The sequence below is a fragment of the Carassius gibelio genome, chromosome B13, assembly GCF_023724105.1.
Source record: "Carassius gibelio isolate Cgi1373 ecotype wild population from Czech Republic chromosome B13, carGib1.2-hapl.c, whole genome shotgun sequence".
NCBI lineage: Eukaryota > Metazoa > Chordata > Actinopteri > Cypriniformes > Cyprinidae > Carassius > Carassius gibelio.
The window spans coordinates 17,173,084-17,185,540 of NC_068408.1; the positions used below are offsets into that span (position 1 = coordinate 17,173,084).

Below are 12,457 nucleotides of genomic sequence, written 5' to 3' on the forward strand. Positions count from 1 at the left end.
GTCACAATTAAAGACTAACCCAGTAACTTCAGTGGTGGTGGTTTTCCTCAATAGCCACTAGGCTTCAGCTACCATTTATCCTATTTCTGAATAACAAGATTGTAATGTTCAGACAGTCCTAGTCTCCATGGTGATAAAAACCACTCTGCAGTCTCCATAGTGATGCTCCATCAGCACTTACTAGGTGCAGGTTTGGTACTTGGCCTACTGTTTACTGTAGTGAAGTTGATGGGTTAGGCCCATCTGACAACAGTGCCTATCTTTATCCAGCCATAAACTCATGATGAGATCATTTATGTGATCACTGAGGAGTTCATCAGATGGCTCTACAATAATCTAATCAGTCTGCATCCTGCTATGATCTAATCAGTGATGTCATCAAAGAGCAATAAGCATCATGAGGTATTACCCTGCACACAACACATCTTTATAATGACATAACGAAGTCACTTAACTTCAAGCCAACAGAAAGTGTAACAAAAACAGCTTTAGCTACTGTAGCGAAAATCCACAAACTGTTTTTCAAATGTAAAGCTTGTGCTGTGAAGAACTGAGTTGACCATGTTTTTGAGATGAGGTGTTTGCCAAATCTTCATTTTTACAATCTTTACAGGATATTGCATTTCTCAAAATATTAAATTTAAAAAGCTTTAAAGTTTGTTGATTGTTGATGTATCTTAAGATTTGCTTTTTAGATATATAAAGAATGGGTTAACAGAAGCAGAATTTTGACTGAGACATATTCAATGCATTTTATTATATACTAGCTGTTATGCCAATATCTGTGTATGCAATTTTAGCATTTTCATGCACTTCACAAACAGTAGGCTATTTATAACACATTGCACATACGTCATCAGTTTACAATATGACAAATAAATAAATAAGTGTGAAAGACAATAATGATAACTCAGATCTCAAGGATGGTGAATTTGTTAAGAAACTTAAGAGGTAAGAAACTTTTAAAAAAAAATCTCATTGTGGTCTGGAGCCTCAGAAATCTGTGCTGAATGCAAGGAGGGAGCAATATTTTAGATTTCCCAGCAAAACTGAAAGGTGGATTGTTGTGTCAACCGTTGCATATTCTGATTCTTTAGTCTACTCCGAATGGTTTGTGTCTAGGAGACTTCTTGAGATCTCCATTCTCATTGCAACAACTTTAAGAACTTGAGTTGAAATTTCCTTATATTTTCTGACTCTATCCAGCTATGGGCTATTTATTTATTCAATTTGAATCAGAGAAGTTTTAGTGTGATCCTGTACCTGATTAAATGTGTCTAAAATGAATAATGTAAATGCTGATTAACCCATTCTTAAGTTAGAGGTATCCAGCTATCTTCCGGGAAAGATTACCCATGCAAACCAGATTCTGTTACCAGTACTAATCAATAATTGATGAAGATACATGTGAGGTAATTGACAAGCTCACAGAAGAGGTGCAAAGATTATTATTATAGCTAGCTGCAGGATGTAGGTATGTGAAGTAATCCATGGGTCAATAGTTATCTAAAATATAAACTTTAACATAAGTTTTTTAAATCCATAAAGTAACAACATTTTTATCTACCGAATAGTGTAACCATTGACAAGATTATCAGGCTATAAATGCCCCTTAGAATATAACAATTAAAGTCCACAAACACAACACTTAAACACATTTCTCCAAAGACTACAAGTCAATGATTCAAATACAATAATACCCTTGTGAAGAAGTGTGCTCTATTGTATTCAATGTGCACTTCAAATCTTAAAAATACACAAAAATCTGAACGTGCAACTACTGATATTTTAGTGAAAAAAAGTCAATTTAAGTGTCCTTAAAGAAAATACACTTACTATTTTTTTAACAATAAAATACATTTACATTATTATGCTTTATTAATATTTTATCATGCTTTAAATAAGAACACTTATTTTGATCGGTTGACTAACTGATTATACTTTTTGCTAAATTGCAACTCATATAAACTTCAATAAAATTACATTCAAGTGTTTAGTTTATAAAAACTTATCAGTACATTCGCTGTATAATTTAAGCATACTTCAAAGACAATAAAATAATTAAATGGCACATGAATAAAATGTAGTTAAATCCTATATGTACATAAATCTCTATATAAAACTATATTAGGCCTATTTTCATTAAACTGTTACTTTTGTCTGAAAACCTATATAAGTAGAAAGTATATTCTTCTAAAGTATAATATTTTCATAATAAGTACTCTTGTTAATAGTATGCTATTGCACTTCTTTTTCACAAGGGTAGGAGGACTTTATTTTGAGTCTTAATTTATAGGAATAGTTCACCCGAAAATCAAAATTATGTCATTAATAACTCTACATAACCCTCATGTCTGTGTTCAGAAGATAAACGGAGGTCTCACGTGTTTGGAACGACATGAGGTTGAGTTATTAATGACATAATTTAGATTTTTGGGTGAACTATCCCTTTAAGTATTATTAAGCAATATTAGATAGACAGACAGATAATCAAAAAATCAAACAAAAACATACATGCATACATAGCCTAAATAAGTAAGTAAATAATTAAGCAAGCAAGCACGTATGCACATATGACCCAAGGAATGATTGAGTTTGAGCCTCTCTTCAGCACAAGACAGTTCTCGGCCAATGATGTCAATCATAGAGGCGAGGCCCCTCCCATCACACGGACAGCGCGCGGCCGTCAATGGCACGTCACCTGTCTCTAACATGTAGCTAGAAACGCTAACACGGCTCGAAATTCAACTCAGATGACCACCAGTCAGGTCGCACTTACTTTTTCGTCCGGCCGAAGTGAAACAGCATGTCAAAAATGTTCATTACAGTTCGTAATCCCAGATGAGAGCCGTTGAGGGCAGACCTGACCGTGTGAAATTAACCGCATTAGCTAGCCAGCTAGCTGGGTTTACCTTTAGCTGCGCTAGTCGAAAAGCGCTAATATCAATAACGGCCCGAATATTTAGATGCTTAGCGAGTGGCTTCTCGTCAGAAAGGCACATTTGACGGCCGCCCGGAACGTGGCGTCTACTGGAAGGGTGATTTGGACATAAAAGTAAGTTACACCACATTTTGTCAGACTAACTAGCAGGTAAGCGTTATCTACTGGGCTGGACGTGTTTTGTAACTGCTGCACTGAGGGCCAGTACTGCTGCCTGCTCCTGGAAACCGACCTGTTAATGGATGGGTCTTCAAACCTAACGAGTTGCCAGTTTAATTAATATTTTGAGTATCATAGGTGTTGAACGGTATCATTTGCCTACAGTGTTCCAGATGCTGTCTAACGTTACGTTGGTAGCTAAATTGGTTTCGAGACTAATTATTTTGATTCTTGAAGTAAACACTCTTTCTAAAGACAACACCAGAACTGGCATTTGATAATTTAGGAGATGCTCTATTTATGGAGTGTTTTTAAAAAAAATGTAAATACAGTCCTATATAATATATAAATTCACTCCAATCAGTGCAAAAACAAGCCAATTTCAGCTGGTTATCAGTGTCTGGCATTCATTTTTTACTTTGATGAAGGCCTTATTCTAAACCTATACATAATTTGTGTCAGATATTTTGTTATTGTAAATTGAATGAACATCCACTCATAATATATGTGGTATTTATAATATATCATCAGATATTGCATTGTAAATTGAATGAACATCCACTCATAATATATGTGATATTTATAATATATCATCAGATATTGCATGCAAAACATGTAAATTTCATTCTTCTTATTATTAGTCGCTGAAGCTTTAGATTTTGATTGCTTTTTTTCCCTGTTAGGCTTTTTCTGACCCTGTTGGTTATAAGTGTGATTTAAACTGATTAGCTGATGGACACTACATGGCAAAAAAAAAAAAAGGAAAACCCTTCTGTTACAATTATGACCAAGTCGGCTTCTAGAAGCGATCGTTATATTAAATATAGATCAACAGCATTTGTCAGGTTAGCCGTTTTAGTAGAACACTGGAATTCTCTGCTGACAGCTATTAGATATTGTGGTATTTTAAAATGTTCAAAATTTAAATGTGTGTGCTTTGTGAGCGTTGGACAGCCAGCTTCCTATTCTGTGCTGTGTACTTGTAGCAGTGGATTTCACTTGTTATGATGGAGGGTCAACTTAAAGTCTGCATGAACCGGAAGTTGCAAACGACTTCTCTCCAGTGCTGTGACGTATTTCAGAGAGAAACGGAATACTAAACGAGGAAAAATAGTGGGCGTGACTTTATTTTCCAACTAGCAACTGATTGAATCTAGAAAAGTAGGTGTTTCATTCAGAAATGGAGGCAGATCTAAATGCAAGCATTTAATAATAGACAGAGCCGTAGATCACTGACAAGCTATACAATATCACGTTTATTATTGAAGATGAATCACCTTCGATAATGAACGTGATATTGCATAGCTTTTCAATGACTGACACCATGACTGAAGTGCCCTTGAGTAAGTGATAGGTAAATTGACTACAAAGGCAGTCAATGTAAGGGAATCTGACAGCATTCTGTCAATATTCTATCAATAATATCTTAATTTGTGTTTTGAAGATGAACAAAGGTCTTGCTGGTATGGAACGACATGAAGTTGAGTAATTAATGACAGAATTTATATTTTGGGGTAAACTAACCCTTTTAAAAGTTAAATATGTATAGATGCAAATCATTAATTTAGCAAATCAGACAATTATCTTTTCTTGTAAAATGTGACAAGATTGCAAATTTCGAAAGTGAAAGCATCAGAAGACAGGCTTATAACCCAGCAAAAGACGATCGCCTGTTCACAAAATAGAAACATTCAAGACACCATTTATGGAAGGATTTCGTATTCATTGTCTTGGTTAATTTTTTTCAGTCCGAGTGAAAAATATAAGTGAATCGGCATTACATTTCTTCTTTGATTCTAGCCAGTCGTCTTTTCATGTAATTGCAGTTGAATAAAACTTCCACAGATGAGCGCTGCTCCATGTTTGTCAAAGTGAAATTCCTTTCATGTTTGCCCAAGCAGTAAAGTTTGTTTTTCACTGGGATTTTGGACTTTTGCCTGCTGTGTACTGATTGTTTAATCAAAAAGGCTTTTAGGGTAGGCCTTTGTATTCTACGTTAGTTTATAGGCTGTGTATCACGCAAAGGTCTTCTCCAGCCTCATTCCCTAATGGCACCTTACACAGACATTGGCAAGGCCACAGATGATGTGAGGACCTAAATTAACTAGAGATGTTCCGATACCCTTTTTCTCTTCCCGATACCGATTCCGATACCTGGGCTCAGGGTATCGGGCGATACCGAGTACTGATCCGATACCGATACAGCTGTATATACACTACTAGCCCTGTGTAAATTGCTAGAAATATTCTATGGTGTGCTTCAGACTGATCTCTTAATAAAACATGAACAAATACATGGTGAACTACTGTATTCATTACAGTATTCTTATTATCTGACATGAATTTGACAGTATTATTTATTTTCTTAAGCGGAAAATAACTTGCAAATGCAGCCAAAAATCTAACATAGCTAAATCTACTGTAGGCTACAACAGTAGCTTAATATATTGTTAATTTACTCATGTTAAACCAAACATTTATTTTAATGGGCTGCCATGAAGATCTTTGAGTGTCTGTGTTTATGATATGACAGTTTTCTTAAATGAAACGGTAAATTCTCATAAAGTGACGGTTTATGCGTTCGTGTCCTTACATTGTAACACAAAGTCAGCAGAGACTACAAAAAAGCGAGCTTCTGCACATCTGCGCCCGTCACCCACAGAGATGTAGAATTTGCAGAAGTAATATTTAAAAAGTATTTTGCAGTTTAATTTTCACAGACACTAGTATATATTCGGCTACTGTCTGGAGCCCTGCGCTTTGACTAACACGGAAGCGACTGAACGCAGCTGCGGGTACCGAATATACTCGGGAGTCGGTAACTACCGGTACTACAGAGACATACTGCTAACCACTGATCTATAATATATAAGCGGCTTCACTGTCTGTTGGCAGTTTAGAATGCGATGAGTGATCCAGTGATATATAGATCAGTGCTGCTAACGCGTTTTCATTTCTTCTTCACTGCTCTAAACGGGTTGCTTGTGGCAACACAGCACAACTTCCTGTGTTTGCAATGCATTCTGAGCAGCGAAGAAGAACCTTGCAGCGGTTAGGCAAAGCTAGTGGTCATAACTAGGTCTTGAAATTAAAAATGGTATCGGATCGGTATATGGGTTCATGTACTCGCCGATGCCGATGCCAGAATTTGTTGTGGTATCGGAGATATTTCCGATACTAGTATCGGAATCGGAACAACTCTAAAATTAACCCAGAAAATTTATAGAGTGCTTGGCCACTGATAATAGGGATGGTTTATGAGCAGTTTTCTGGTCATTGGTAACAGAGCTGCACGATTTATCGAATGCGTTTGTCATGCACATCTTGTCAGTAAAGCCATATATGTGTTTAGTAGTGGATCGGATGGAGCAGCATTTACTACACCGAGCCGTAGTTTTCCGAAAAGCTTTGCAAAAAAATAAAATAAAAAATAATCGAAGAAACCGTTCAGGATAATGACTGCTGTTTGCGTATCTTCTTAGTGAACTACAGCTCTGTGTAATAAATGCTGCTCCATCTGAAAGCACATAAAATATCACATTTGATAACACATTTTTACTACAAACTCACTTTAGACCGTCAGCTGAGTGTTTGAAATAAATCCTTCTGAGAGATGATGTAAATAGGGCTGTTGCGGTGAGGGAATTTCCCTTGCGGTAATTTTGAGTGGCTCAATAGTGCGGTGTGCGGTATTATTGCCATATATATCTATCTGTGTGTGTATGTGTTACGATATAACTTACGAGGTCATATTCAGAAAACCAAATAGCGTCGAAACAGGAAGTGAAGTAAACTAACACTCCACATAACAAAACATGAACCTGGCAATAAGATCATTAGGCTATCGTTAGCCTATATTTATAACAGTTAGTTCTAATCTTACTGGACAAGAGACTTTCTATTGATATTTCCACCTGCGCGCATTCTAGACGGGCAGTCAGTCAGTGCAGTTAGATTGTTGCCCCACAAGATGGTGGAAAAATAATACATGTTTTTTTAACAGCAAATCAGAATATTAGAATGATTTCTGAAGGATCATGTGACACTGGAGACTTAGTGATGCTAAAAATGTAGCATTGGGTATATTGAATACACCCATTTTTAATATTAAAATTATAAAAAAGTAGTTTGAATCAATGATTCAACGACTCACTCATAAACCTACTTCACTTGTTTCATTACTGGATGAATCAGCGTTTTTGAATGATTCTCCTTTTAAACTATCTTATTAAATCCTTTTAACAATCTTATTTTCTACAAAAAACATTTATTGTTATTATTATTATTATTATTATTATTATTGAAAAGAGCTGAGAATATTTTTCAGGTTTTTTTAGGGGGATAAATTGAAAGCACCAAGTTTTTGAATGGTATAGTATTGTATATTGTTATTGAAACTTCATAATATTTCACTTGATTATACATTTAGTCTGGAATTATAGTTTGGAAAAAGTCTTTGGAAAAAGTCTAACTAGTAAAATGTTTACACGTTATGTGAAAAATAGTACAAGTATATAAATAAAAAGAGATTTACTCATGTTTATGATCTCTGCTGAATAAAGTGCTTCATTCTTTTTTTGAGGAAATCCATTTCTCAAATCCTTAACCACATCGCATCTTTTTGGGGTGACTTATGTCTTATTCCTCTCATCGCGAAGCAAACAGTAAAATATAAGAACTTGAAGAACAGTCTCGCTGCTTTTTCTTCTGTTATGGGCGTATTCAAGCCGCACGCTTCAGTTTGAATCTGAATAGCACGTTCAGCGTGGGGGCGTGGTCACATTAGATATAATGAAGGGAGACGTGAAAAACAGACATCGCGTTTTTTTTCCGTATGGATTACTTAATCACAAAATATTTGTTTTCACCAGCACTTGTTTAGTTTAAAAGTAGACATGTCAAGCTTTCTATAGATATATCTCCCATGTCTCTTCGTTGAGTATTCACGGAGTTACAGTTCATTTTAATGACGTGTTTGTAAATGAAGATCAGCGCAGACAAAAGGCTGCAGATAGCACACCTTGTTTGTTATCTTTATTTTATAAGTGAACAAAGTTTTGTTGTTATGTCTGTATCCAAAAAAAGTAGACCCTTTACAGATTCAATTGGTGCATTGCTCTTATCTGTACGATTAAAACTGAAAGTGTAATTTAAGTTCTTTTCGGGGTTATCAGGAGAAAATGACTCATAACGCGTATATGCGTTAATCGACTCCAGAGGGTTAAATTAGTAATTCTTTCATTGACATACATTTTTAAGTCACTTGACTCAATGCTATCGACACAAACGTTATTTGAAGCACAGTTACTTTCAAAAGGGGATTTGCTCTATTTTGATCGCTGTTTTTGATATCAATGTTTATATCTGAACTATAAACTTTACCCCAGTATTAGCGATAATATGAATGACTGAAAGAGAGAAATAATACTGTGTAGATGAAAAGACAGTTTGTGAAGAAGTTTTTTAACCAAACATGGTAAGTGCTCTCTCTGTGTCAGCAGCAGTGCAAACACAGATTTGAATGATCCATTAAGACTTTTTCAAAGGTTTAATAAACTCAGGGAATCATTGTCATTTAGAAATGAGATGTGTTAGAAATGAGGGTGTTTGAAACTTTACGGTTGAAATTATATAACCACCTGTTGGTTTTGCATGCTCTTGACAGTGCTTCATAGCATGCATTTGTGTTTTCATGTGGACAGAGATTTTATTTTATTTTTTAAATAATGGCCAGACTGTTTAAAGCAAGGGTGCCCAGTCCTGTTCCTGGTAGGGCTGGGCGATATATCGAATATTAGCGATAGTATCGGAATAATTTTGATTTTAATTTGCGCACATGCTCACTCCTCATTGCGGAAGAGCCGCTGACAATAATCTGAAAACACGAACAAGCTGGAATTGAGCGATCTAATGAAAGCATCGTTCAGCCGGTCTGTGTTCTGTCGTGAGATCTCAACTGTATTGTTTGCATTTGTGATCACAAAATAAATGCACTTACTCGACCGCTGATGTTTGAATAGAGAAACATAGGCTATGGCCATTTGGAATTACTGTTGGGGAATTTCACTGATATGTTTACCAGTTTCCATAGTATAGACAGAGAGAATGCAAAAGTCTTTGGTATTCATTTATATATATTTATATATAAGAAATAGCTATGTGCTTCAGCAGCTAGCTCCCCATCCAAGAGGGTTTTTAGTGTCAGTAGGAACATAGTTTCATGCCACAGAGCTTCTCTTAAAACCACAGACAGTTGACAGACTTGTGTTCTTAGCTAAAAAACTTGTTTATTAAATTTATTAAATTATTGTTTGTAAATTAAAATACTTATCCCAGTTGCATAGTATAAATTGTGAATTGCATGCACTAAAAAGTTGACAGAATGCACTTTCTGTACTTAATTTGCACTGCTTCAGTTACATATAGGCCTACATGTATTCATTAAATAAAAAGCATTAAGTGATCTCTTGGTCTAGATTTTTTAACTGCTTAAGCTGTTTAATCTAAATTGTTTTTTTGTTTTTTGTTTTTTATGGGGAAAAGAAAATCATGTTTTTTTTTTATTATTTAAATGCAAATGCAAACATATCGAGATATATATCGAATATCGTAAAAATTTTGACAATATCGAGATATCATTTTTTTGTATATATTGCCCAGCCCTAGTTCCTGGACAGCTACCTACCTGCAGAGTTCAGTTACAGCACTGATTTAACACACCTGCCTGTACTGTAATTAACAAGTGCTCCTGAATTTCTTAATTAAAGGGTTAGTTCACCCAAAATGTTACAAAAATATTAGGGCTGTCAAAAATAGCGCGTTAACGACGTTAATTAGTTGTTTGTTGTTAATTACGTCAAATTTTTTAACGCATTTCACCCATGCGCAGTGTGACAAATTATTCAGGTCAGAAAAGTCTCGTCGATCTCTGAATTCTCAAGATAGTAAAAAACAGCGGCGAGCGCCGCGACGAAAACATCAAAGAAGCTTAAGGTTTTACTCCAGTTACTCTCAAATACATTCATACCAAGCTCGATAAACAGAGACGACTTTGGTAGTTGATATGCTGGAGCTTTTTCCTGTTATAGCGTCTTGTGTTTCACACTGCGCATGCGCAGAACACCTACATGCAATGCTGTGAAAATTACAGCTGTTTGGGAAAGCATGTGCATTTTTACTTGGTTTTACTGGCACCTGAAGCCTTCAGAATGTGAAAATATCAATCCTAAAGTATTGTGGCAGAGCAAATGAACACCTCCCAAAAACAAGAGTGCCCAGAGTGCTGCTTATGTGATGGTGGCGCATGTTTGTGTTTCTGAGTTCATTCTTTCGGGTCTCTCTATGCATAATTTCATAGATATGTGGCTATATTTAACCACTGGTTCACCTAAAACTCTTACACTATCTGTAGTTAAATGGTATGGTTTGATATAGTGCTCAGGTAAATTTGATCTAAGTAAATGTTAAACTTTTGAAATTCAGCAAAAAAGAACCACATATTAATGAATCAATACATGAAAATTATGTATCTGTGTCCTGTTATTTATCTTTTGGTATGCATTTCAGAAAAAAATGGTTAGGATTCAGGTGTAATTGCAAATAGTGATTAATCATGATTAATCCACTGAAAATTCTGATTAATTTGATTAAAAATTTTAATCATTTGACAGCCCTAAAAAATATCCATATTTCAAACGTAATAAACACTTTTCTCTCACTTCTGTTATTTTTCATACACTGAAACAGTTCCGGCGGATGTCGTAGTTCGCTGGTGATGCGTGATTAGTGAAGAATGCGGAGAGCGAACAAAACAAAACACTGGTCACGAATTAGAAGTACACACCAAGGATTTGCAAATAAAAAGTTGGAGGATTTCAGTATAAACCAAGAGGAGACTAGTTTTCCTTCCCTAAGTAAGGAAACTTTATTTCTCCTATAAACAAACTCACGAGAATAGCATATCTCAGAGGCTTGCGTGCCTTGCCTACGTAACGTTACTATTACTAATATGAAATTTAGATATGCATTCACTACAGAAGACCTTTATTCACCCCCGGAGCCATTTGGGGCACGTTGTATTATGAATTTGCGTGCTTTATTTTGATGACTTGTGGACTGTTCAACTGCAATACACACTGACTACAATGACAAATCTTGGAATATCCAGGACAATTTTTAACACAACTCCGACTGGATTGATGGAGTACCATTGTTTGCTGGATCTGTCTTGAAAGCCTTCGCTCAGTAGCTAATCGAGTACTGCAGGCATCTCATGAGTGGATTAACAAATTGAGTTAGCTTGTTAACCCCACTATCTTGAATCCCTCTGAACCTTTAGGAGGCCTGCTGATATTTGCAAACTCTTTGATTAGTGATAGTAAGATAACATTAAGTCATGTTGCACTTTTTTGGATCCTAACATGACCGTGTACTCAAAAGCTACATTGATTTAACATTTTGCATTTTGATTCCAGCACACGCTGGCTGATCTGACCTCTGCTCTACAAGTTTAACTAAAAGAAATTGGTAGAGCATTTTGCAGTCCTGTAAGCTTGAGAGATAGGTCCTGGGTAATGAATGTTGACTGATCTGATCTAACAAAGGCAGAAAGTAATTGAGATGCTTAATTTTAATTCCTTTTTTAAGACTCTTCTATTAAGTGTAGGATCACATTTTTAAGTCTGTAAAAGCCTTTTGGGTTATGTTTGTAGTGTTGGGTTAGCCTAGAATAGCGTTTCTTTTTCTTTCTTTTTTTTTGCCATATTTGTCAAAAAAGAAAAAAGGATGATATAATTTTTTTTTTTTTTAATATGGACCTTTTTTGTAAAAAAAAAATAAATAAAATTTTTGAAAGAAGAGTTTAATGATGGTCCTGCATGTGCCATAACACACTTAACGTCTGTCCCCAGAAACAAGAATACCTGGAGAACATGAAATGGTCTGTTCATCTCTGTTGTTATTAGGTAATGGATTTTGTCATTGCATGGAGGCACTTGCCTTCTCAGAGACTTAAAATACATCCAAAATACACTTTTGCTAGGCTGTGAATCAGCGGTAATGATGCAGCTGTTCTTGTATTGATGTAATAAGTTTCTTTGTCCTTAGGGCTCCATAAACAAGGCAACACAAGGCATGTTGAGCAGTTTAAAACTCACTGTCTATTTGAGGGCTGTGACATGTGATACACTGGCCTTTAAAGTTTCACATGCAAGGAGCACATGGTGTACGTGAAGCCATGCATTGCATATGTTTGCACATCATTGTTATCATCTCACAAAGTTGTTCATTTCCAAACTCTTCACTTTGCCAGCTGCTCTTAGTTTATAAAGACATTTCAAGGTAACAAAATATAAAAAA

At 35.6% G+C, this 12,457-nt stretch overlaps 1 protein-coding gene across 1 annotated transcript in view; it reads left to right on the forward strand.

The window, feature by feature from the left end:
- The first annotated feature begins 2,652 nt into the window (after positions 1-2,652).
- Positions 2,653-12,457, forward strand: part of LOC127970046 (protein phosphatase 1B-like) — a 33,062-nt gene continuing 23,257 nt past the window's right edge. Inside the window, exon 1 of the mRNA XM_052572248.1 lies at positions 2,653-3,055. The gene's annotated coding sequence lies outside the window, so the exon portion shown is untranslated. The remainder of the gene's footprint in view (positions 3,056-12,457) is intronic.